This window comes from Carcharhinus amblyrhynchos, chromosome 28 (assembly GCF_965287045.1).
Source record: "Carcharhinus amblyrhynchos chromosome 28, sCarAmb.v2.hapA, whole genome shotgun sequence".
Lineage (NCBI taxonomy): Eukaryota > Metazoa > Chordata > Chondrichthyes > Carcharhiniformes > Carcharhinidae > Carcharhinus > Carcharhinus amblyrhynchos.
This window is the reverse complement of record NC_137351.1, coordinates 12,593,134-12,621,024: the sequence shown is the minus strand read 5'-3', so window position 1 is coordinate 12,621,024 and position 27,891 is coordinate 12,593,134.

Genomic DNA, 27,891 nt, shown 5'->3' with positions numbered 1-27,891 from the left:
TTTAGCATGGCCAATGCTCCTAACCAGCATATCTTTGCGACTGTGGGAGGAAACCCACGCAGACATGGGGAGAACGTGCAGACTCTGCACAGACAGTGACCCAAGCTGGGAATTGAACCCAGGTCGTTGGCGCTGTGGGGCAGGAGTGTTAACAACTATGCCGTTGTGAAAGGAGACAATGTGCAGAATTGTGGGGAAACAGCGGACTGAGGAAATGTGATGAATTTTTCAAGAGCTGGGACAGGCACAATGGGTTGAAAGGCCTCCGTCTCTGATGAATGAATCTATGATATCCACTCATCTGTTCCAAAACACCATTTCTCTGCAGTTCCTGCCTTGTGGAAGAGACCAGCTGGACAATATTTATGCAGGGTAAGGAAAGTTTCTTTGAAACACACACATCACAGAACGTACTCAAGTGCAACCACATGCTGGAGGCCTTTCTAAGTGCAATTAAAATTGATGTGATAACCTCGCAGCGATGCAGATGATTGCTGAGAGGTAATTTCATGGCTGGCTTTTCAATTTCCAGCAAAAAAAATTAAAACTTTTCCCCTGTGCTCAACATTTGAAAAGAATGCTTTCTGCCAGGCTCCAAGCAGCTTCAATCCCCATCCCAGACACATTCGAAAAGGGAAAACCTTGGGAATATTCTCGAACAAGGGATCAGGTTTTGATCACAATTCCTGAAGTGCTCCAACCAAAATATCGGCCAGAATTTCCCGGCCATTCCCATTGGCAGGATTCTCCGGTCCTGCTGACAGCGCAACCCTGGCCATAGGTTTCCACTGGCATGGGGTGACATTAATGGGAATTCCCATTGACAGCAGCGGGACTGGAGAATCCTGCTGCTAGTGAACAACTCACCACCTCCCACTGGCAGGAAACACACGGCTGGGAGGCCGGAGAATCTCTTCCAATTTCTTTTCCAGATTTGCATCATTCCCTTCATAACAAAGGCTCGAACTCACACTTGTACGTCACTCTTTTACATCAGTACCTGCCGAAAGTGCTTTCATTGAAACCCTACAGTACAGAAAGAGGCCATTCGGCCCATCAAGCCTGTACTGATAACGATCCCGTCCTATCCCGGTAACCCCATATATTTACTCTGCTCATCCCCCCAAAATTAGGGTCAATTTAGCACGGCCAATCAACCTAACCTGCACAGCTTTGAACTGTGGGAGGAAACCGGAGCACCCGGAGGAAACATCCTCGGAAGTCTCCTCTGCGTCCTCTCCTATGCTTTATCTTACAAGGTGTCCAGGACGGCACACAGTCCTCCAGCTGTGGCCGAGCTGAAGGGTAGGTGTTTGACAGAACCCTAGTTTTGTGAAATGCACCAATTTGGAGCCATTGTCAACAGTAAAATGAATTAACTGGGAGGAGTTAGCCTTCTAGCCTGATCTCCGAGGGGCTCTGAAAATGAAAGCATTTGTATCTAGCCTGTGGTTTTGCGACTGTCACTCTGTCACCCTGGTTGCGTCTCTAAGCAATCCTTCAGCCAGACGGAGAGTATGCATGGTCACTGCCTGGACTGACCAGACATATCTGCCGGAGAGCAGCATACTTTCCTTAAGGTTACCCACTCTGTCTGAGGTATTTCCAGGTGATTTCATCACATGACTTCCACACTTCCACCATTGGTCCAACCTGGTGGCACTGCGCCTCCCCGCTGCCAATCAGAAGGCCTGAATCACACTACCCAATTGGATGAGTCCACATTGTCCCCACCCCCACATCCCACTGTATCTGCAGGAGTATAAACAAAAACGCTTAATGAAAATGAAATAACTTGCAATTGATTTGATATTGCTCTGATATCTGTGCTGGGTAGAATGGCCATACTAAATTACAGGTGGCACAGTGATTGGCACTGCTGCCTCACAGCGCCACGGACCTGGGTTCAATTCCTAGCCTTGGGCCACTGTCTATGCGGAGCTTGCATGTTCTCCCCATGTCTGCGTGGGTTTCCTCCCACAGTCCAAAGACATGCAGGTTAGGTTGATTGGCCGTGCTAAATTGCCCCTTAGTGTCAGAGCATATACTAGGGTAAATACATGGGGTTATGGGGATAGGGCCTTTGTGGAATTGTGGTTGGTGCAGACTTGATGGGCCGAATGGCTTCCTTCTACACTGTAGGAATCTATGATTCTATGAAATTGCACCTTAAGTCCCAAGATATGTAGGTTAGGAGGATGTAATGACTTTAATCAGGCAATGGAGGTGGGCCTGTTGGAATATGGACTCCTTGATTAAGGGCTAAATTGATGGGCCAATCAGGGAGACTCTTGCTTTGTCCTTAACTAGGTGTGTCAGTTCCTCTGGGACACCAAGTGTAGATGGCTAACTGAAAGCACTCTGTATGCTGTTGTCAGACTTGTAAATAAATGGATTTTGGTGAAGGGTCTCCTGCTTCTGAGGTCTTATTGCAGGGGATTAGCGGGGTAAATATAAGAACATAAGAACATAAGAAATAGGAGCAGGAGTATGCCATCTAGCCCTTCGAGCCTGCCCCGCCATTCAATAAGATCATGGCTGATCTGTCGCTGCTCAGTTCCACTTTCCCGCTTTCTCCCCATAACCCTTAATCCCCTCTCTTATCAAAAACCCATCAACCTGCGTCTTAAAAATATTTAGCGAGGCAGCCTCCACCACTTCAACGGGCAGAGAATTCCAGAGATTACCACCCTTTGAGTGAAGAAGTCCCTCCTCAACTCCGTTCTAAACCGCCCCCCTTTTATCTTGAGGCTGTGCCCCCTAGTCCTACTGTCTTTTTTGAGCGGGAAGAGTCTCTCCACCTCTATCCTGTCCATCCCATTCATCATCTTATACGTCTCAATGAGATCTCCCCTCATTCTTCTAAACTCTAACGAGTACAAGCCCAGTTTATTCAGCCTCTCCTCATAGCTCAACCCCCTCAACTCCGGTATCAGCCTAGTAAACCTCCTCTGCACTCCCTCCAAGGCCAAAATATCTTTGCGCAGGTGCGGCGCCCAAAACTGCACACAGTAATATGTGGGGTTATGGAGGTAGGGCCTGGGTGGGATTGTGGTCGGAGAGTCAGTGTAGGCTCGATGGGCCGAATGACTTCAATCTGCACTGCAGGGGTTCTACGATTCTATGATATTCTCCAGGTTTTGCTGGTACCAGTACCTTGAAGATTAATTTTCAATACCTGGGGAACTCCAGGACAATCCTAGAGGGCTGGCAACCTGAAAGATAAGCTGACATTGAGCCGCTGGAGTTGAGGCTAGCTCCATTATCTGCAACCCACTGAGGGCACTTGTTGCTCATTCGGAGGCCATCAGTCCAATCGGAATCAGAGCAGGCGCCAAAGATTTATGGGCAGGAGATTTTCACTCCAAGTTGCTGAGTATTATTTGCAAATGCTGACCTAGCCAGCAACGCCCACATCCCGTGAAAAGAACATAAAAAGGTCCAATGTTTATCAAAAGATTTCCTGTGTTTAGGTAACTAGTTTTTGTAAAGGGTAATGAGTGTGTACATAAGATACAGAGGCAATATACGGTCTTGTAATCACCCTGTGATAGATTACTATTTAATTTGGGTAGCAATGTCATTTCAAAGCGGCATGCTGGAGAGAGTAAATGTAATGATAGAGTGACAATCATAAAAAGCACTAACCTTGAATGGTTGCTATTACATGGGCTGATATTCCCTAATGTTGTTCTAATGCTGGTTAAACACCACTGTGAATAACCACACTATGATAGTGCATTATATGAAAGAACATGTCAATATTAGCCTGGCAAACAGCACAGGAGAAAGTGGGGGAAGGGGAGGGGAAGGGGAAGGGGAAGGGGTGGGGGTTTGGCGGGGGGGTGGTTGGTTGCTATTTGTGTAGCTAAGTGTCTATGTGCTTTACAGATGGACACAGCACTCAGAATGAAAACTGTTTGCCCAGCTTTTGTTATTGGAAGTTTCTATTGAAGCAGCTTACTTATCCGCCTCCGATCTCGAAGTGTAAACACCATGTTATTTGCTCTATGCAGTGGCTGTTCATTTAGGGGGGGTGGCAAAATGGCAACTGAAAGAAGTTTCTAGTGCTCTGCTCAGCCACCCGGCTCCCGGGGGAATAGTTTCAATTCCCGATCAGTCCTCTCTGACCTCGAGCTCACGCTAAACTCTGCCGTCTGGACCTCCCTCACACTATGTCACTCTTCACTTCGCTTGTTGACTGTTGGATCCCAGTCCATCAACATCCTGATCTTTAAGTTCCCATCCGTGACCTTGACCGTCCTCCCTCCTTATCTCCGTAACCCGTAACCATCTGAGATCTCTTCACTGCTCCAATTTCCTTCTGTTCTGCATCCCAAATATTGAACAACATTGTGGCGCTCCCTCAGTGGTATCTTCAGTGTCAGGGCCTTAGCTTCCCTCCCTAAACCATTCTGCCCATTTCACCTCTTTAATCATTCCAATAACCTATAACCTTCATGACCAAGTCAGTCACCCAGTCTGGAATATCCCCTGCTGAGGCTCAGAGTCAAACCTGATTCAATAAACGCTTTTGCAAAGTGTCCTCGGACATTTTATGATGGAATAATTGAATCAGAGGATGGACAATGGGCCATAATTGAAGCAACCGAGAGACTAGGGCTGGAATTCTCCAGCCTTGTAGACCACAGCCAGTGAGAACGGAAAATCTGGTGCTCAGCCAAAGCTCTATCCACAGAACGGGACTGGAGAACCCCAGCCATAGAGTCATAGAGGTTTACAGCTTGGAAACAGGCCCTTCGGCTCAACTTGTCCATGCTGCCCTTTTTTTTTAAACCCCTAAATTGCCTGCGTTTGGCCCAAATCCCTCGATAGCCATCTTACCCATATAACTGTAATTGGTTAAAAGCTTTTTAAAAGACAAAATTGTACCCACCTCTACTACTGTGCCTCTGGCAGCTCATTCCAGACACCCTCTCTGCGCAAAAAATTGCACCTCCTGGAACCTTTTGTATTTCTCCCCTCTCACCTTAAACCTATGCTCTCTACTTTGAGACTCCACTACCTTTGGGAAAAAAAATGTTGACTATCTAGCTGCTCTATGCCTCTCGTTATTCTATAGACCTCTATAAGATCAGCCCTCAGCCTTCTACGCTCCAGGGAAAAAAGTCCCAGTTTATCCAGCTTCTCCTTATCACTCAAACCATCAAGCCCCGGTAGCATCCTAGTAAACCTTTTCTGCACTCTTTCTAGTTTAATAATATCCTTTCTACAATAGGGTGAGCAGAACTGTACACAGTCGCGGGCAAAGTTGAGACCGTAGAGTAGGTGATTGGGATGGAGCAGGTTGCAGAGATTGGAGGAGGGGTGGGGGGCAGTGCAAGGCCATGGAGAGATTTGAATGCAAGGATGAGACCTTTTAAGTTTGGGGTGTTTCTTCTTGTTTGTTTACTCAGGAGTTGCCACGCGATCACTGACCAGGTGTGTAGTTAGTCACCTGATGGACCTCCATTGCTTACCCGTCAACCCCGAGGAAGGCAGCTCTGTGAGTCTCAGCTTCAACTAGATCAAAGCTGCGGCGGCAAGGCCTAGTAAACCTCCCTCTCCTCAAAGTGATCGAGCATTTGTCTCTCCGCCAGTAATGCTGTGTTTGTTTATTCCATTTCAGAATTTTCTTCCCATCCCTGACAAGTTTCGGCCTGTACTTTCTGAGAGAGAGAGAGAGAGAGAGAGATAAAGAGGGTTAGAAATTTCTTTCCTCCACGCAATTGGTTACAATTGCCCAGGAAGAGACCCAAGATATTTTCCTTGCGCTTTGCTGGGTCATATTGTTTGTAAAGAAAATACTAGTTTCTTCTTCTCGACCTTTAGCCTTTGACCTGAAAGAGTCGTCTAAACTTCACAATCTGTGCCAGCCAATCAGTGAGGGAGGCTGCAGCACATAGCAGCAGTGACTTGTTATTGTTTGGCAAGTCTTTGATGTGAGTTGAATGAATTATATACTTACAGGAGGGGCAGCAGGAAATCTCCTTTAAGTAGGAGTGAAAGGCTTGTAAATTTTGCTTCTGACAGATTTTCAGGGTTTGATTCAATTTCCTGAACTCTGATTTGGAAAGAGTTGCTCATTGCAGATTCTCATTCCCATAGTCCCGCAGTGCTTTGCCGTACTGCTTCACAGTGCCAGGGACCCAGGTTCGATTCCAGCCTCAGGCGATTGCGTGGAGTTTGCACATTCTCCACGTGTCTGCGTGGGGTTTCTTCCAGCTGCTCCAGTTTCCTCCCACATTCCAGAGAAGTGCAGGTTAGGGTGGGTTGGCCATGCTCAATTGCCCCTTTGTGTCCAAAGATGGATAGGTTAGGAGGGATTCATATGCAAATAATTTATATTATTCATAGAATCCCTACAGTACAAAAGGAGGCCATTCAGCCCATTGAGACTGCGCCGACCACAATCCCATCCAGGCTCTATCCCCATAACCCCACGCATTTACCCTGCTAATCCCCCTGACACCTGCTTGTGAAAAACTCCTTCATTATCTGGCCTGGGGATTAGCCCAGGGATGAGTAACACAATTCCCCCATTGCTCACTGACCTACACTGTCTCCTGGAATTGACTGAGTTAAATTGATTTATTATTGTCACATGTATTGGTATACAGTGAGAAGTATTGTTTCTTGCGTGCTATACAGACAAAGCATACCGTTCACAGAGTACATAGGGGAGAAGGGAAGGAGAGGGTGCAGAATGTAGTGTTACAGTCATAGCTAGGGTGTAGAGAAAGATCAGCTTAATGCAAGGTAAGTCCATTCAAAAGTCTGACAGCAGCAGGGAGGAAGCAGTTCTTGAGTTGGTTGGTACGTGACCTGATGCTGTACTTTTTTCCAAATGCAATTTGATTTGATTTATTATTGTCACATGTATTAGTGTACAGTGAAAAGTATTGTTTCTTGCGCAAGAAGGGGGAAGAGAGAATGTCTGGGGTGCATGGGGCCCTTGGTGATGCTGGCTGCTTTTCCGAGGCAGCGGGAAATGTAGACGGAGTCAATGGGTGAGAGACTAGTTTGCGTGATGGATTGAGTTTCGTTCACTACCCTGCACGATAGGAATGCCTTGATTTTTAGAATCCCTATCCTTGCTTTCAAATCCCTCCATAGTCTCAGCCTGTCCTTTGACCTGTAATCTCCTCCGGCCTAAAAACCTCCGCAATCTCTGCGCTCCTTCAATTCTGGCTTCTTGCTCGCCCCTGATTTCCTTCACTCGAGCACACCTCTTGCTTTTGTGTCATCTACCCTGATATCCCTCAGTGTCACATTGTGGATGGTACAATGGTGCGGTGGTTAGCACTGCTGCCTCACAACACCAGGGACCTGGGTCCGATTCCCGACTTGGGTCACTGTCTGCGTGGAGCTTGCATGTTCTCCCCATGTCTGCGTGGGCTTCTGCTGGGTGTTCCAGTTTCTTCCCACAGTCCAAAGGTGCGCGGGTTAGGTGGATTGGCCATGCTAAATTGCCCCTTAGTGTCAGGTGAACTAGCTAGGGTAAATGCATGGGGTATGGGGATAGGGCCTGGGTGGAATTGTGGGCGGTGCAGACTCGATGGGCTGAATGGCCTCCTTCTGCGCTGTAGGATTCTATCATTTGTGTGATAATGCCTCGGGATGCGTCATTGCGTTAATGGTGCTATACAAATGCAATTTATTGTTGGAGAAAGGTGGGCATTGCAGGAAAGATGATGAAAGTCCAACTAAAATGGAACAAAAGAATATTGACTTGGTGTGCATGTGCAGGTACAACACATCAGCCAATGGGAGGCAGGAGCAGTGGGTCAGATGAATCTTTGGAAATGGTTAATGGAAAATAGATAAATAGATGGCAAAATTAACATCTCTCATGTCAGCCTTCTGCAAGCTGTTGATTTGAGGCTTCAAGTTAAGCTCTTTTAATCTCTTTTTCCTCCCTCATGTTCTGGGCAAGTCCTAGACAAATATTTGCCACATGTCAGATATGTTAATGTCACCCATGCTCAACTGACTTGGGAGCGGATGCCTGATGGATTTTATAAATTGCTACATTGGTGAGTGCCTTTGATGTGCCAGTGTATAATTCACAGCCTTGCCTACCGCACAGTTCTTCAACCAGGAGGTGCCCCAGGGTCAGTTCCCCGGCTGCACCTGCTCTTGTTTTGCGTAAGTAACTGAGTCACAAAACCTGGTTTCAGTCTCAGCGAGCGGGACAGAGTGTCAGCTTGTATTTGCCGGCCGATGATCACTCAGCCATCTTCAAGGCCTTAGCGAGGGTTTACCCAGAGTGATAAGAGGGATCTGTAGAATGCCTACAGTGCAGAAGGAGGCCATTCAGCCCATCAAGCCTGCACCAACAACAGTCCCATCCACACTTCCCTGCTGCTGTCAGACTTTTGAAATGGAGTTACCTTGCATTAAGTTGATCTTTCCCTATACCCTAGCTATGACTGTGACACTGCATTCTGCACTCTCTCCTTTCCTTCTCTATGAACAGTATGCTTTGTGCACAAGAAACAATACTTTTCACTGCAGGTTAATACATGTGACAATAATAAATCAAATCCCTATAACCCCATTGTATTTACCCTGCTAATCCCCTGACACAAAGGGGCATTTTATCAATCCAAACAGACATAGGGAGAACTTGCAGGCTCCACACAGACAGTGACCCGAGGTTGGAATTGAACCCGGGTCCCTGGCGCTGTGAGGCAGCAGTGCTAACCACTGTGTCACCATTGCCACCCCAATGAGGGATTCAGTTCATGTGGAGAGACTGGGATTGCTCTCTTTGGAGCAGAGAGAGTTAAGGGGAGAGGTGATCAAGGGGTTTTAATAGACTGAATAAGGAGAGGTTGCTTTCACCAGCAACCAAAGGAGCTCGGGGTTGGTGTTTTCTGGCCACTCACACCAGTCGGGTTCTCCGGTCTCTCCGCAGAGAGCGGAGATTTGGCTGAGCGCCGGATTCTTCATCCTCGCTTGCAGTAGGGCGCGAACAGCCGGAAAAAAAGGAAGCAATTGGAGGATGTTGGGAAAAAGAGTGGTGGGAATAGTTGAATCTTTGAAAGGATCTCTTTCCGTGCTGCCTGATTCTGTGAAGTGTGTGCGTTCAGACAGCAAGGACGAAGTTTTCCTGTCCCGCTCTCCACGGGAATCGTAGCGGGCGGGGCAAGGACAACCTAAAGGTCCATTGACCTCCGATGGGATTTTCCGGTCTTGGGTTGGGCGCAGCTGGAAAATTCCACCCCCAGTTGGGGTGGCATGGTGGCACTGTGGTTAGCACTGCTGCCTCACAGCTCCAGGGACCCGGGTTCGATCTCTGGCTTGGGTCACCGTCTGTGCAGAGTCTGCACGTTCTCCCCATGGCTGTGTGGGTTTCCTCCAAAGATGTGCAATTAGATTGATTGGCCGTACTAAATTGCCTCTTAGTGTCCTGGGATGTGTTTGTTAGAGGGATTAGTAGGGTAAATGTGTGGAGATTCAGGGATAGGGCCTGCGGTAGGCTGGTTGTTGGTGCAGACTCGATGGGCCAAATGGCCTACTTCTGTACTGTAGTGTTTCTATGATTCTATGAAATTCCAATTCAAATGTTGGTGAGAGGGACATGGTGGCACAGTGGTTAGCACTGTGGCCTCACAGCACCAAGGACCTGGGTCCAATTCTGTCTCAGGTCACTGTCTGTGTGGAGTTTGCATGTTCTCCCCATGTCTGCATGGATTTCCTTCGGGTGCTCCGGTTTCCTCCTACAGTCCAAAGATGTGTGGGTTAGGTTGATTGGCCGTGCTAAATTGCCCCTTAGTGACATGGGATTAAGGGTTATTTACCATTTATATAGATGATCTGGAGGAGGGAACCGAGTGCAGGGTGTCGAAATTTGCTGATGACACCAAGATTGGGGGAAAGGCAAATTGTGCGGAGGGTGTGGAGAGTCTGCAGAAGGATCTAGATAGGCTGGGCGAATGGGCCAGGAAATGGCAAATGGAATTTAATGTTGGCAAGTGTGAGGTGGTCCACTTTGGTAGGAAGAATGGTAGGAAGGACTATTACTTACGTGGTGAAAAACTGCAGCAGGCGACAGTGCAGAGGGACCTCGGGGTCCTTGTGCATGAGTCGCAAAAACCCAGCTTGCAGGTGCAGCAGGTGGTCAGGAAGGCGAATGGGATGCTGGCCTTCATAGCGAGGGGGATTGAATATAAAAGTAGGGAGGTCTTGCTGCAGCTGTATAGGGCATTGGTGAGGCCGCAGCTGGAGTACTGTGTGCAGTTTTGGGCGCCGCACCTGCGCAAGGATATTTTGGCCCTGGAGGGAGTGCAGAGGAGGTTTACTAGGCTGATACCGGAGTTGAGGGGATTGAGCTATGAGAAGAGGCTGAATAAACTAGGCTTGTACTCGTTAGAGTTTAGAAGAATGAGGGGAGATCTCATTGAGATGTATAAGATGATGAATGGGATGGATAGGATAGAGGTGGAGAGACTCTTCCCGCTCAAAAAAGACAGTAGGACTAGGGGGCACAGCCTCAAGATAAAGGGGAGGCGGTTTAGAACGGAGTTGAGGAGGAGCTTCTTCACTCAAAGGGTGGTGAATCTCTGGAATTCTCTGCCCGTTGAAGTGGTGGAGGCTGCCTCGCTAAATATTTTTAAGACGCGGGTTGATGGGTTCTTGATAAGAGAGGGGATTAAGGGTTATGGGGAGAGGGTGGGAAAGTGGAACTGAGCCACGACAGATCAGCCATGATCTAATTGAATGGCGGGGCAGGCTTGAAGGGCTAGATGGCCTACTCCTGCTCCTATTTCTTATGTTCTTATGTTCTTAAGTATGCAGGGTTACAGGAATAGAGCCTGGATTGTGATTGGTGCAGACTCGATGGGCTGAATGGCCTCCTTCTGCACTGTAGGGATTCTATGAAATAGCCAACTCCCAGGTGACAAATTGCCGTACTGGGCGAGTTTGGCTGGTTTCTGTGGGGCTGTGGCACCATCACAGCGGATGGCATTGAAGAATTTAGAATGTTCAAAGAGGTTTCAGTCAAGCAGCTCGGTGCGAGAGGACCCGTTCCACAGCACTGCTGACTCCGGTGCCAGGTTTTTGCACCAGCTGCTGTGTCAGCCGGGTGACATCAGCACGATTTAAGCTGTTTATCAAATGTTATCTGCGGCCCTGTGAAGCGGGTGTGAGTATCTCAGTATTGGGCAACTGGAAGCCCCCAGAGGAGTGTGTGTCGTCGCCATGGTCTGTGTCCAGCAGCTGCTGTGTCCATCTCTGGATTTGGTGGCCACGGAGGCTGGGGGGGGGGGGGGGGGGGGGGGGAGCGGGGGGGATGGTGTTGGGGTTTGGGGGGGGTGAATGGGAAGGGGAGAACTCTACACCCTCGCTATGACTGTAACACTACATTCTGCACTCTCTCTCTCTCTCTCTCTCTCCTTTCCTTCTCTATGAACGGTATGCTTTGTCCGCAGAGCGCGCAAGAAACAATACTGTTCACTGTATGTTAATACACGTGACAATAATAAATCAAATCGAATCAGCAGGCGGGGGTGGGAGGGGGTGTTGGGGTCTCCCACGTTGCCCATTCACTCCTGTAAGCTGTGACGGTCTCCCTTCTGCCTCCCCGTTTGACATCCTGACCACCCCCCCACCCCACCCCCCCCCACCACCGCCCCAACATCAGATTGGGGGGACCCCTCCCCATCCCCTCGACATGCTCACCCTCCCTCTGCCGATGATATCGCACCCATCAACACAGTCGCAGTTTCCCCCGATGGGTTTGGGAATGTTGGCCCATGGGTGGGGAAGCGGGGTTGGGGGGGGGGATGCGCTGGGGGTGGGGGGGTTTGGTGAGGGGGGGGATGCGCTGGGGGTGGGGGGGCGGAGGTGTTCTTGCTTTTCCAAAGCAGCCTTTCTCCTCCTTTTGAGGCTTGCATCAGACTGCAACAAAAGACATACATGAAAGGAGTTGATTTACACAAACCACTTTGACGCCTTCTCCCATGCTCAAGCTGACAGACTTTTATTGCTCATCAATTACTTTTATGTGAAGGGAAGACATTATGTCATTAAATCCCACCCATCTTTAGAGGCTATTAATTTGTCTGCTTGGCTTCGAGATCCCCATAGGTACCAAACAGGTTCTTTTCTCTGCCACTTCCGTGATTTTTATTCGGAGGTGATATTGTTAAAAATGAAGAAGAATCCGCGGTGTAATTCTTTTCCCTCCCTTCCTTTGGGAGATCTCCTTAACTCGAGGCAGCCTCACTCTCCCCCTGCTGGGACTATCGTTCCTGGAGGACACTGACTGACTTTCAGGGCAGGTTTTGACAGTTTGTGTGATGTTAATTCCTCCAAGGCCTTCCAGGTATGTGCAAAACGCGGGCAGGGGAACTGGGCTGTTGGTTTTCAGCCCCTGAGGGCGAGCAAAGGGTGAGAGGGAAGCTACTTTCTACAGGTGAACGCCTCTCCCACCTGGCCGTCATTCCCTTCTCGCCTTTGAAGTCTCTGAGCACAGGATGTGGCAGGCAGGGTAATTAAGGGGATTCTTCACGGGGGAGAGAGGAAATGTGCAGGCCGCTCCCCTCTCCTTAACTTTGTTCCAGAAGCTGAACGCTGACGCAAATCATCTTGAGACGTGTCATCATACCTTTTTGTCCCTCGTTGCCACGGTGATTAAACAGGGTCAGGCATGAACGAAACAAGAAGACGCTGTTGCTTTCTTTGCCAGAAACAGCTTGGCGAAAACCTCTCGCACACTGGCCCTGAGCTACAGAGGGAGAAGGTTAGGCAGGACATCCGGTGGCACAATGGTTAACACTGATGCCTCACGGCGTCAGGGAGCCAGGTTCAATTCTTGCCTCGAGCAATTGTCTGTGCGGATTCTCCACGTTCTTCCCTGTGTCTGTGAGAGTTTCCTTCGGATGCCCCAGTTTCCTCCCACAGTCCAAAGGTGAGCAGTTAGGTGGACTGGCCATAGTAAATGGATGGTAATTACAGATGCACCATAGAAAGCATTCTTTCTTGTTGTATCACAGCTTGGTATGGCTCCTGCTCTGCCCAAGACCGCAAGCAACTACAAAGGGTCACAAATGAAGCCCAGTCCATCACTCAAGCCAGCCTCCCATCCATTAACTCTGTCTACACTTCCCGCTGCCTCGGAAAAGCAGCCAGCATAATTAAGGACTCCACGTACCCTGGACATTCTCTCTTCTCTACATGTCTTTCTCTACACCTATCTATGACTGCAGCACAATATTCTACACCCTCTCCTTTCCTTCTCCATGAGCTGTATGGTGGCACAGTGGTTAGCACTGCTGCGTCACAGCGCCAGGGACTTGGGTTTAATTCTAGCCTTGAGTGAATGTCAATGTAGAGTTTGCACAAACTCCCCGTACTTGCATGTTTTCCTCCGGATGCTCCGGTTTCCTCCCACAGTCCAAAGATGTACAAATTGGGTGGATTGGCCATGCTAAAATTGTCCCTTAGTGTTAGGGAGATTAGTGGGGTAAATCCATCAGGAAAAAGGTCACATACCAACCGACTCAAGAACAGCTTCTTTCCTGCTGCTGTCAGACTTTTGAATGGACCTACCTCACATTAAGTTGATCTTTCTTCACACCATAACTATGACAGTAACACCACATTCTGCATTCTCTCCTTCTATATGAATGAAACACTTTGTCTGTATAGCACACATTAGAATAAAAGTATTGGAATACTTTTCACTGTATTCTAATACATGTGACAATAATAAATCAAATCAAATCAAACCAAATAATTCTCAGGATAATTTGAGATTATTTCCATAGCGCTGTGAGCCAAAGCCGAGGAGTTAAGTTCGTGGTGGAATTCGAAAACTATATATTTGCTTCATTTTTCTTTGAACATTTTCACTCATTCATTTTTAAACTAGCAAATCAAAACGGGAATAAGGTGAGGGAATGAACCTAGGTAGAATGCTTTTTTGGAGGGTTGGTGCAGACTCAATGAGTCAATAAACAGTTTAAAGTTTATTTATTAGTGTCACTAGCAGGCTTACATTATCCAAAAGAGAAAATCTGGAAAATCTCTTTAAAGGAGAGAAAAGAGCTGACGTTTCGAGTTCAGATGAGTCTTTGTCAAAGCGGTCATCAGGACTCAAAACGTCCATTCTCTTCTCTCCTTACAGACCTGCTGAGACTTTCCAGCATTTTCTCTTTTGGTTTCAGATTCCAGCATCCGCCGTATTTTGCTTTTATCCAGGCTTACGTTAACACTGCAATGAAATTACTGTGAAAATCCCCTAGTCGCCACAATCCGGCGCCTGTTCGGGTACACTGAGGGAGAATTTAGCATGGCCAATGCACCTGACCCACATGTTTGTTTGTAGGTGGAAACCGGAGCACCCGGAGGAAACCTACGCAGACGTGGGGAGAACATGCAGACTCTGCACAGACAGTGACCCAAGCTGGGAATCAAACCCGGATCCCTGGAGGCAGCAGTGCTAACCTCTGTGCTGCCCATTGGCCCTGCCAGTCACACCAACGTCCCAAGAATTACTTTTAAAATGCTCGTGGTCCCATTGGGAGACATGGTTCCAGAGACAACTTTGCAAATTCAAAGGGGCTCCAACATTTCTGTGATGGACACGTGCCCTCCTTTCCAGCCTTAGTCACTGCATCCAGTAACATCTGGAGACCTCTCATGATGGAGTTCTCAGGAAAATCCTCGTCAGTAAACAGGGGCTTAAGGCAACCTTTTGGATGATGTGAAATCTGTAACATTACTGATGTCAACAGAGTTGGATTCCTTCATATCCTTCGGTATTGGATGGACAGAAATGTTCTCTAAATAAATATTTTAGCATGTTCAGTCCCCGGCTACAATTCTCTCGCTAACAACTCCAAACCTGTTTGAAGCTGGGCCAGATTGGTTCACAACCTCAGTGTCATATTTGACCCCGAGATGAATTTCTGACTAAATATCTGCATCATCAGAAAGATTTCCTGTCTCTGCCTCAGTAACACCCTCAGCTAATCTGCCACCGAAACGTCTAGACTTGATTAGAGTCAGAGCATCAATGAGTTTTAGAGCAAAGAGGCCCTTCAGCCCACCATGTCTACATCAAGCACCTATCCCTTCTAATCCCATTTTCCTGCACTTGGTCTGCAGCCTTGTATGCTGTTTCAAGTGCTCATCTAAATGTTTTGTGAGGTTCCCGCCTCTACTACACTTTCAGGCACCGAGTTCCAGATTCCCTCCACCCTCTGAGAAAATGTTTTTCCTCAAACTCTCTCTAAATCTCCCGCCCTTCATCTTAAATCTACGCCCCCTGGTTATCGACACCTCTATTAAGGGGACATGTTTTTAATCCTTCTAGCCAAAACTGTCCGTCATAATTTTACATACCTTGATCATGTCCCCCTCAGCTTTTTCTGCTCTAAAGAAAATACCCCAGCCTAACCAGCATCTCGGCTGAAACGCTCCAGCCCAGGCAGTACCCTGCTGAATTATTTCAACATACATTTGGCTGGCCTTCCAACAACCACCTTCTATCAACTCAACGCTTAACTCACATTGAATTCTGTTTGCCCATTTCCCCTGTGCACACTGATTTACGTTGGTTCCTGGTTAATCATCCTTGCCTTCAGATCCACAAATACCCTCAAACCTCACTATCTCTGAAAATTCCTCCAGCTTTACAACCCTCCAGGATCTCCGTGTTCCTCCAGTGTTGGCTTTTGAGCATCATCATTGTTCCCCACCATTAGTGGCTGTATGTGGGTTTCCTCTGGGTGCTCTGGTTTTCTCCTACAGTCCAAAGATGTGCAGGTTATGGCATACTTCTGCACTATAGGATTTTATATCCTTCAGCTGCCTGGGCCCTAATCTCTGGAACACCCTCCCTAAAGCCCTCTGCCTCTTTCCTTTAAGACACTCCTTAAAACTTATGACATTGACCAAGCTTTAGATCGTCTGTCTTTGGACCTTATGGACCAGAATTCTGTCTGATAATGCTGAGTGTTTTGGGACGTTTTACCATAGTAAAGGCCCTATATGAATGAAAGTTGTTGTTGTATCACCAAGGTCTGCAGGAATAATGCAGCCTCTCCCCCTCCCAACCACCCTCCCATCAAAACAATACTCCTTCAGTGTAGAACTGCTACTAAACTCATCCCAGTGCTAAATCTCCTGAGGCATTGCAACACATACCAACCGAACAAGGCAAGTCCTGATTTGAGGAACTTCTGACCTCACTCAAACTTCACGAATAAAGGAACAAATTTGTCAAAAGCAGCCCGGCAAGTCACACTGCGGTCGATTGCAAAACATAAGACATGAGAATTACATGGATAAGTTAGCACGGAGGAGCCACCCACTCCAGCAGAGGCCTGACAAGGATGCCAGCAATGCTTGTGATTCATAAATACTCCCAATTAAACATTACTGTTAGAAACACAAAAAAACACCTTGACCCTTAGCTCATTTTGTAACCCAAAATGAGTGAGCAGAGGCAGACTTGTGTAGGTGGGGTCGGTGATGATACAGCTACGCCCTGTAGCAACACTCCCCACACACTCACCCAGGGCTGAGCAGTGAGGCAACTGTACAGCCAGACCATCTGCCTGGACCAATAATCTGCACAGCATGAGTTTAAATGGCAACCAAAACAGAGTTTGGGGGGGGGGGGCGGGGCGGGGGGGGGGGGCGCAATTCTCCGACCTCACTGCGCCAGCCACCAATCCAAGCGAACAACGCGCCAGCCTAAAAATTGTTTCATGTCCCGGGGCCAAGCAGTTTGCAATCTTCCTGGCCCCTTTTTAACGCCATAAACTGGATTGTGCCCAGAGAGGAAATGAGGCCAATTTAAAGCACTCAAAATACCCAAAGCCCCTTCAACTCCCAGCGCACGGAATTCTCCGGCCTTCCAAGTGCGGCTCGAGAGTGGTCAGAATCACTACTGGTTGCCATTAGCAGAGACCTGGCGCGATGTCCATTCTGAGGGTCCCAGCGCCCAGGAGGTCAGGGCATGGCTGGACCCACTACCCATTGGGCAGTGCCAAGAGAGTGCCAGGAATTCTGACGTGTCCTCCATATGGATTGAGCTCTGAACGGGAAAAAGTACCAGCTCAGTCGGAATCCCATTGTGGTTTCCGGTAGGCAGCAGCACCCCCTAGTGCCCAAGATGTGGGTGAGATGCTAATCTCTGGTGCAGGAAAATTGTAAAGGCATTTGCTGAAGAACTTCTGTCCGTTTGGGATGGCATGGTGGCACACTGGTTAGTACTGCTGCCTCACAGTGCCAGGGACCCGGGTTCGATTCCAGCCTTGGGTCACTGTCTTTGTGGAGTTTGCATGTTCTCCCCATGTCTGCTTGGGTTTCCTCCAGGTGCTCTGGTTTCCTCCCACAGTCCGAAAGATTTGGTGGATTGGTTATGCTAAATTGGTCCTTAGTGTCCCAAGATGTGTAAGTTTAGGGGGATTATTGTGGTAAATTCCAGGGGTCATAGGGATAGGGTCTAGGTAAGATGCTCTGTCGGAGAGTTAGTGCAGACTCGATGGGCCGAATGACCTCCTTCTGCACTGCAGTGACCCCATGATTCTATGATGATATAAAAGAGAATCAGCAGAAACATCAAACACAAAAGATAATTGTTTTTATTAATTTGTGGGACATGGGTATCGCTCATTTCCCTTGCACTGAGTAAATTGCTGAATTGCCCCTTAGTGTGCAAAGATGTGTAGGTTAGGGGAACTGGCGAGGTAAATATGTGGGGTTACAGGGTTGGGGCGGGGGTGGGCCTGGATAAGGTGCTCTGTCATTGAGACGGTGCAGACTCAATGGGTTGAATGTAGAGATTCTATGAGTTGTGAGATGGAGCTCTGATAACATTGCTAACACATTTTAAAACCATACACTTACCCAGCTTCTGTCCCGCCCAGCATTAGCATCCAAGTGTCTAGACCCTATGCCCTACCCCCCTAAACCTCTTGCCTCTCTCCACCTCCAAGCTGCCCCTTTAAAACCCTTCTCTTTGCCAGGCTACCTGCCCTAGAGCCCCCACTTTGTCACTGAACATTTGATAAAACACTCCTGAGAATTTCCTTGGGATATTTCCCTATGTTAGAAGTGCTATAGAGATGTAAGTTGTTGTTGCCTCAAGCACCAGGGTAATATCTTCAGCGTGGCATCTGCCACGTGGTTGAACGCAGCAGCGAGCGAGACTCTTATCCCTGGACCTGGGGACCTTCGTTTGCTTTCAGCACTAACCAGACTTTAAGGAAAAGTTAATTCCTGCTCTTGCTTTTTAGCACACTCACAGTTACAGACAGCCCTCACAAGGCGCACAGCTACCCTCCACCTAATGGTGGCACAGTGGTTAACACTGCTGCCCCACAGCGCCAGGGACCCAGGTTCGACTCCCTGCTTGGGTCACTGTCACTGTCGGTGTGGAGTTTGCATATTCTCCCCATGTCTGTCTGGGTTTCCTCCAGGTGCTCCGGTTTCCTCCCACAGTCCAAAGATGTGCTGGTTAGCTGGATTGGCGGTGCTAACTTACCCCTTTGTGCCAGGGGGACTAGGCTGGGGTAAATGCATGAGGTTATGGGGCTCGGGCCTGGGTAGGATTGTGGTCGGTGCAGATTCCTTGGACCGAATGGCCTCCTTCTGCACTGTAAGATTCTATTAATCTATGAATTAACCAGTCACCTGTGAAACCCCCCGCAGTGCTGTTAATAGCCTCTGGTGTGTTACGTGGGAACTGCTGAATAAACAGTTCAAAAGTGAAACAAAGCACGTAGCCCGTGCAGCAACTGCACCTATTTTCAGAAGGTTGTGGGTTCGATCCCCACTCCAGGGACTTCAGCATTTGTCCCATCGCTGTTTGTGGGAGCTTGCTGTGCACAAAATGGCTGCGGTGTTTCCTATGCTGCTACAGTGACCACACAGAATCACAAATCCTACAGTGCAGAAGAGGCCCTTCAGCCCATCGAATCTCCACTGACGCATGAAAGGCCCTGACCTGCCCATCTAATCCCACTTGCCAGCACTTGGCCCATAGCCTTATGATGTGCCAAATGCTCATCCAGGTACTTTTTAAAGGGTGTGAGGCATCCTGCCTCCATCACCCTCCCAGGCAGCGCATTCCAAACCCCCTCCACCCTCTGGGTAAAAAAAGTTTTTCCTCAAATCCCCCCCCAAACCTCCCACCCCTCCCTTTTAACTTGTGCTCCCTCGTAACTGACCCTTCAACTAAGGGGCACGGTTGCTCCCTATCCACTCTGCCCCTGCTCCTCGTATTTCATGGACCGTACGGTGCTTTGACGTATCCCGGGACCATGAAACACACGACATTAGTGCAATTGTGATCAGAAGTCATATACAACCATCGCTCACAGTCAGCGTAGGCCTTTCAGCACAGGGCAAGTAATAAGTCGTATGAATAATGTATGAAAACAATCAATAATTACTGTACCACAACCCCTCACATGGTGTTCAATCAATATTGTTTTCTCCTTGCTGCTGAGAGTGTTAAAATTGGATCTCATTTAAAACATTGTCAGTTAAGGCTTTTTAAGTCCATTATTGGAGTAAATATTGCGCTGTCTCACCTGCTACATTCTCTCAATCGATGCTCGTTTGCCGAGACAGTACAGACACGACGGGCCAAATGGCCTCCCTCTGTGCTGTAACAATTCAATCACAGTGGCTGTCTCTCAGGATTTTATGATGTAAAGGAAGCATTTGTAAAACTGAATTTTTCTGCATCTTTTAGAGAGGAAGCTTTTCCATCCCACTTGCCACGGGAATCATAGCGGGCTGGGGGGATATGGGAGGACGGGACACAGACCGTGTGAAGGTCTGTTGACCTCAGGCGGGATTTTCCGGTCTTGGGGTAAACGTGGCTGGAAAAATCCCGCCCTTAATGTCCCAAGATGTGTAGGTTAGATGGATTAGCCGTGGTAAATGTGCTGGGTTATGGGGATAGGGCAGGGGGAGGGCCCGATTTGAGATATTCTGTCAGAGAGTAGGTGCAAACTCAATGGGTCGAATGGCCTCTTTCTGCACAGTGGGGATTCTATGGTTCAACAACAACAAAGCACCTTTATCAAGAATCTTTAACATTGTAACACGTTCCAACCTGTTTCACAAAGCTGTTTTCAAATCAAGTTCAACACAAGGAAATATCTGGACAGGTGACAAAAAGCTTGGTCAAAGAGGCAGATTTTGAGGAGATGCTTTTTGAAGGAGGGGAAGGTGGCTATAGAAGGGTTTAGAATGGGGAACTCTGGGGCCTAAGGCTTAGGCTTGGTCACATGGTTAAAATCAAGGATGTACGAAGAGGCCAGTGCAGAGATCTCGGAGGGTTTAGTGATGGAAAAACACCAGTGAGGGATCCCAGGATTTGGAGAGGTTTGGACACAAGGAATAGGAATTTTGAAATCGATGCATTGTTAATTGGGAATGATGTAAGTCAGGAAGCTTGAGGGCATGGAGTGGGGAGAACTCGGTGCGAGCTAGGATGTGGAGAATGGACACACTGGAGTTCACAGATGGTGCAAGTTGCGAGTTCTGTCGTGAAGCATTGGAATAGTCAAGCCTGGCAGTGGCAAAAGCGTGTGGCATGTGGGGCCCACTTTCTATTAAAAGGCTGCTTTTGGGATGTTTAAAGTGAGAGAGTAATGCTGTGTGACTTTCTATGTACAGCCTGCAGCAGGAGGTGCTACGTCAACTCAGAGGCAGAACGCTCTGGGTACAACAAACCCTGAAGTAAGAACGCCCTTGATAGGGACAGGGTGCAGTATTGGGGGTATTTCTCAAGCCCAGTTATACAGGTGGCTCCTCTCCACAAGTAAGAGTTGATGATGTTATGTTATGTTATGGGGAGAGGGCGGGAAAGTGGAACTGAGCCACGACAGATCAGCCATGATCTTATTGAATGGCGGGGCAGGCTCGAAGGGCTAGATGGCCTACTCCTGCTCCTATTTCTTATGTTCTTATGTTCTTATTATGTTGCTAAGAGATGGTGCAACAGATGAGAGATGGGAAGATGGGGCCAGTTCAGAGGTCACAGCTTCTAGTTTGGAACATGATTTAAACTGAGCTTATATCAGAAGCAGGAATTATGGGCTGTTCCAATGAAAATGTCCTGAAGAACTGTAATGTATGTTAAACACAACACCCATCTATACACAGCAAGATCCCAACACAGTAATGAGATGACTGACCAATTGATTGACGTGCGTGCGTTGCTATTTCTGGGGGGATAATTGGGCACTGAGCAAAGGTAGAACCCCGGTTATGTTTTATTTTGTGAAAGTGTTCACAGGGTTTCATTAGAGAATGTTTTATTATTTCATGCTTTGTGAAAAGTGCTGTCTAAATTGATCTAAAACAAACACTACATCCATCATTCAATTAATAGCCTGTGGTACAATGAAAGCAGATACTATTGTGATTAATCATAAGCTGTAACTGGTTTAATGATGTTAAAGTAATCACTCAGGCACCCACATAAATTAGTCAGTCTTTAGTACGGGTCATAACACAGAATGAGGGCAAAGGGCACAAGAACATTGAAACCCTGTACTCACCAGGCCCTTACACCATGTGGCACTGATTCTGTTTATGGCAGTTCGAGTGCACGGTTTGATTCAATGCAATGCATCTTTGAATGGAGCGGGGAGTGGAATATGTGGGGCAGAATTTTCCTGTCCCGCCTGCCACGGGAATCATAATGACCTCGGGCTGGATTTTCCGCTTTGAGGGCGAGCGCGGCTGGAAAATCCTGCCCGTAGAATCGGACATCCTTCTGGGCTTCGGGGCCCGACACTGGCTCCTGAATGCGGGTCTCGAGGCTGCACTTGCCGAGGGAGCAACCTTCCAATTACAGATGGCAGGACAGTTCCTGGCAACGGAGGCCCCAACAGAGGCCTGAGCGCTCCGGCTGAGAACTGTGGACACTACTGAGGCAGCTCATGAACCGTTTGTGCTACTAATCACGGAGAGGCCCTCACTAGCCAAGGGTTCCACTGAAGACTCCTGAAGCCAGTTTAGGGTGAGGGTGGAGGGGAAGTCTACCCGCAGGCCCACTGACTATGGCACTCTGGCTTTCCATCCACATGGGCCCTTTGCTGAGGCACACAGGCTGTGACTCCAATTGCCCCCTGAATTGGATTTTGCTTCAATTAAGCCATCTGCCGCAGGATGTGCCAAGTATCTGCACCAACATGGGATCAATACGTGAACCCCAGCACAAATAGGCCAAATGGTCCTCAAGCGAGATTTTAATTGACTGCTCACCTCCAGCCATAAGACAGGCTGCACCTCTGGATCACAGGGTAAGTGGATCCTAATCTGATTTGAGTAAAAATATCGGTCTGATATGTCCGCTGGCACCTCCTGAGGAAGGCATTGTCCGAGTGAGATATTCCATGTGGCTTTCTTGGGTGGATTGAAAGGCCCCAGATGGCAGCCAACCCACTTCCCAATCCGGCCCTGGGAAGGTCTGCAAGAGATGGGAATCATAGAGTCCCTACAATGCAGAAGGAGGCCATTCGGCCCATTGAAATTAACAATCCCACCCAGGCCTTATCCCCATAACCCTACATATCTACCCTGCTAATCCCCCTGACACCAAGGGGCAACTTAGTATGGCCACACATGTCTTTGGAATGGTGATGTGCAGCTGGTATTTTCGCAGCTTCCCAACTTCTAAGCCTAACTCCGCAGGGCAGGGAAAATCCAGCGTGTAGTGCGGACATTGGCTCAGGAGCAGCTGGTGATGGTGAGCATGGGTCTGACTGTTACCCGTGTAGAAATAGTCCTGCCAATTGTGTTGGGAAAGATATGGTGGCAATTGCCATTTGCCTCATGGTGACAGTAACTTTCCCTTTGGCCTCTTGATGGATCTCAATGCCTTGCTGAATATCATTAATTACCCATTAAATTCATCACTGAGTGCCATGGCTGGTACTTAATAAGATAAAAACTCCTGTCAAGGATGGGATTGAGATGCTATTCCAGCTGGTTGCAAAGATAGAGGGTCGGAAAGATAGCAGACACCTGGGCACACAGTTATGGGTGTGCAGATAACAGGGCCATGAACGCATAGGGAAGAGGTGCAGAGCTATGTGCATACAGATGCATGGGGGTGCAATATACACATTGTAAACCCAAGGGACAACATTTCAGTGTATACACTGTAGGTAGAATTTTACTCACTTGCCCACCCATCGATGGAGTGGAGAAGGCCCGTGAAATAGTGCAAGAGCCAAGAATTCAGTATCATGCCCAATTCCCCCTTGCTGATACTATAGTTAAGAAAGCCCACCAACACCTCTACTTTCTCAGAAGATTAAGGAAATTTGGCATGTCAGCTACGACAGTCACCAACTTTTCCAGATGCATCATAGGAAGCATTCTTTCTGGTTGTATGGCAACTTGGTATGGGCTCCTGCTCTGCCCAAGACCACAAGCAGCTACAAAAGGTCATGAATATAACCCAGTCACCACTCAAACCAGTCTCTCATCCATTGACTCTTTCTACATTTTCTGCCGCCTCAGCAAAGCAGCCAGCATAACTAAGGACCCCACGCACCCCAAACATTCTCTTTTCCACTTTCTTCCTTCAGGAAAAAGGTACAAAAGTCTGAGGTCACGTACCAACCGATTCAAGAACAGCTTCTTCCCTGCTGCTGTCGGACTTTGGAGTGGACCTACCTTGTATTAAGTTGATCTTTCTCTACACCATGGCTTTGACTGTAATACTACATTTGCACTCTCTCATTTCCTTCTCTATGAACAGTATGTTTTGTCTGCCTAACGCACAAGAAACAATACTTTTCACCGTATGTTAATACTTGTGGCAATAATAAATCAAAATTTCTCGCGATTTTACGCAAATTGTATTTCCGGCAAGGTCAACCTATTGCCGGAAATGGGTGAGAGGCTGAATAATTTATGTAAATATATTGAAATGCTTATTTGCATCTGTTTTGTGAGGTTGGCACTCAACTTGCCTTTACGGCCTCGTTGGGAGAGGCGCTCTCTGGTGAGGAAAACACATGATCTCCACAAATGGGGAACAGTCCTGTTGTAAGTAGAACAGGAGGCCTTTAAGGCCCTCTGGGGAGGTCAAAAGCAAGGGGGTTGCCGCTTGGCTAGTGCCAGCCTGGCACTGCCAGCCTGTCACCTTGGCACTGCCAGCCTGTCACCTGAGCAATGCCCACTGGGTAGTGCTGGGGGCGGGCCAATGAGGAGGGTATAGGGTAGATTTATGAGAGGGCAAGGCCGACGATAAGCATGGCTAATGAGGGGGAGGCGGGGCATGCAGGGGTGGCCTGATTGGGGAGGAGGAGTGTCAACAGCGGACGCAACAACAGAATCGGATCGGGGAAGAGGGCCCCCTGCCACTCTGCAGTTGCGATCAGATTGGAGGGGGACCCAATCGGTCTCGGCAGCAGGGTGGAGAGGTAGCAGGGGTTTAGACGCCCATGTGTCATGAGGCTCATGATTGGCTGTGGGCCTCTGCAATTGTGGGGAGGGTGTGTGGTTTGGTTCAGGCTGCGTGCAGCAGCAGGAGCCTGACAGCTTTCCCTCTGTTAGACCCCGATGCTGCTATTGACCATGTGCAGAATCAGAGGTTTACACATGTGCAGTAGCTCCCCCTGCCGGAGGGTTGGCAAATTAAGCCCCGCCTACTGCCTGTAGCAGCTAGGAACAGTCCGCACCATTTTTTCAATGACAGTGCATAAAATTGGCCGTGAAAACTTGCCCAAAAAATGGATCAGGAACTCTTCCCATTTTCACACGAGCTGTACACTTAGAATCAACCCCCATAAGCAGAGGCAGGTGTTAGACATCTCTAATCGATGGCTAACATTACATCTTCTCAAAACAGCTCCCCTTTCACTCCTAAAATAGTTGATCCAAACACAACACCAAAGTACAACATTCCCGTCCAAGCATAACAAGTTTCACTAACATTGGACTATCCAATACTTCAGGCAGTAAATGAGGCCAAAGTAATCTTCAGTGAATTTCACCAGTAAATGCGGTTGAGTAATGTGTTGCGGGTGATGCTTGCTGGGTGACGCATCTGCTGATATTTCTGGGAAAGGAGATCCCTGAATGGAGGAAAGTGGCTGGAAGGAAATTTGGAAGCAACACTTTGGATTCGCGAGGTTGAACATAAACATAGGAAATAGGAGCAGGGAGAGGCCATTCGGCCCTTCGAACCTGCTCTGCCATTCATCACGATCATGGCTGATTATCCAACTCCACAGCCTGATCCCACCTTCCCCCCTTGAGGTGAATATCCAGACACCATTTACACAAGCTGAGGAATTTGCCTCCATTACTATCTCAGGCATTGAATTCCAGACTCCCCTCCCCCCACTGTCTGTGTGGAGTCTGCATATTCTCCCCATCTCTGCATGGGTTTCCTTCGGGTGCTCCAGCTTCCTCCCACAGCCCAAAGATGCGTAGGTTAGGTAGTTTAGCCATGCTAAATTGCCCCTTAGTGTCCCAAGCTATGTCGGTTATGGGCAAATATATGGGCTTACAGGATAGGGCCTGGGTAAGATGCTTTGTCGAAGAGTTGGGGCAGACAGGATGGGCTGAATGGCCTCCTTCTGCAGTACACTATGAGACAGTCAACAAGTTCCTTGTTTGACATCTCTCCCAAAAGACCATACCTGTGACAATGCAGTTCCCTCAGTACTGGGAACGCCATTCTGGTTTGCAGTGCACAGACCCCTGAGGTGAGACTTGAACTCACAACCTTTGGACTCAGAGGCAGGAGCACTACCCACTAAGCTATAGCTGCCAGTAGCATGCCAGGATCCACCAGGTTGCTTGGAAATCTCATGAGAGATGTTTGTGGGTCAGGTCAGAATGTTTGTCAACTGAGACACACAATGTTCAGGTACTAGGACCAGTTAATTAGCAAATAAACTGTCAGTTTCCTTTGATTAATTGCCTCCGAATATAACGGTCATTGCCTTTCATTAGCAAGTGCTAGAGCACGCAAACTCTATCTGAAATGGATCAGTAATGACAAGCCATTATCCCCCGCATCTTAACTATACGATGTCATACTCAGTTTGTGAAAGTGCTGCTGTGTTCTCATTGAACCATAAAATCCTACAGTGCACAAGGAAACCATTCATCCCACCGACCGCAATCGCACCCAGGCCCTATTTCCACAACCCCATGCGCTTACCCCAGCTAGTCCCCCTGACATGAACAGGCATGGTCGATCCACCTAACCCGCACATCTTTGGACTGTGGGAAGAGGCTGGAGCATCCAGAGGAAACTCTTACAGACACGCAGAGAACATGCAAACTCCACCCAGACAGTGACCCAAGCTGGGAATCAAACCCAGGTCTCTAGCACTGAGAGGCAACAGGGCTAACCACTCTGCTACCGTGCCGCCCATTCTAATAATGTATTTAAGAAAAGAGGGGGGTACGATGTTGTCTTTTAAAGAGCATTTAGACAGTTGCATGGGTAAGATGGGTATAGAGGGATATGGGCCAAATGCGGGCAATTGGGACCAGTTTCGGAGTTTTAAAAAAAGAGTGACATGGACAAGTTGGGCGGAAGGGTCTGTTTCCATGCTGTAAACCTCTATGACTCTATAAAACAAGTATTAACTCGTGGACATTAGTCCATGTGCCTGCTTCTCAATACAGAATCTGTCCATCCTTGTGTTCTGCCCAACAGGGAAATACAAGCTATATGATAGCTGCACTCTATTCCTGCTTCTCATTTCACATGATATCACGGATCCACTGGAAAGTCTAAACTGATCCTGAGGGATCCATGGAATCCAGTTTGAGAACAACTAGCGCAGAGGCGGTAAAAACAGGAAGTGTTGGAAAAACTCAGCAGGTCTGGCAGCAAAAGTGCACGTTTTGAGTTTGTGTGACTCTTCCTCAGAGCTGAAGAGAGGGAGAAATGTGGTGGGATTTTAGACTGTTGGGGGAAGGGGAAGGGATTGGAGCAGGTGGACCTGAAGAGAAAGTCAGGGGTAGATGAGAGCTCAAGAGAGATTTGATAAAAATGTTCTGGGCACAAGACATCTCAATTTTCTCTCCTGGAATCGGGAAGAAGTAGTTCAGAAATGAAGGTGGTCTCATTCAAACATTGGCAAATTGTGAATTTTCGGAGGAATTTGTGGCAATACTTTTCAGTCAGTTCATAGAATTGTAGAATCCCTGCAGTGCAGAAGAAGTCATTCGGCCCATCGAGTCTGCACTGACTCTCTGACTGAGCATTTTACCCAGGCCCTCTCCCTACCCCTGTGACCAAACACATTCACCTGACGAAGAGGCAGTCCCCTCGAAAGCTTGTGAGTATTATCAAATAAATCGGTTGGACTAAAACCTGGTGTTGTCAGACTTTTTACTGACCAAACACATTTACCATGGCTAATCCACCTAACCTACACATCTTTGGTCTGTGGGAGCAAACCAGAGCACCTGGACGAAACCCACATAGACACAGGGAGAACGTGCAAACTCCAGACAGACAGGCCAGGAATTGAACCCCAGTTCCTAGTGCTGTGAGGCTGCACTGCTAACCACTGTACCACCATTCCGCCCTAATTCAGTATTTAGTGCCTCTTAAAAACAGCAGAGAATTTTCAAAATTAACACTGCACTCCCTTTTAGTTTAGTTTATTTATTAGTGTTACTGCTGTGAGGCAGCAGTGCTAACCACTGCGCTGCCATGCTGGATAGTAAGTTGGGAGGTATATAGAGCAATATTCCATTTATTACTTATAATCTATTTCTTTCCAGTTGATGTTACTGGGATTTGTCCCAGAGACACCAACCACTCTTCAATCCTTCATCGCATGGCCATTTTGAGTTCTACCTGAGCCTAACCCTAATGTCACCATTGTGTCAACAGTGGCTCAGTGGAGAGCACATTCA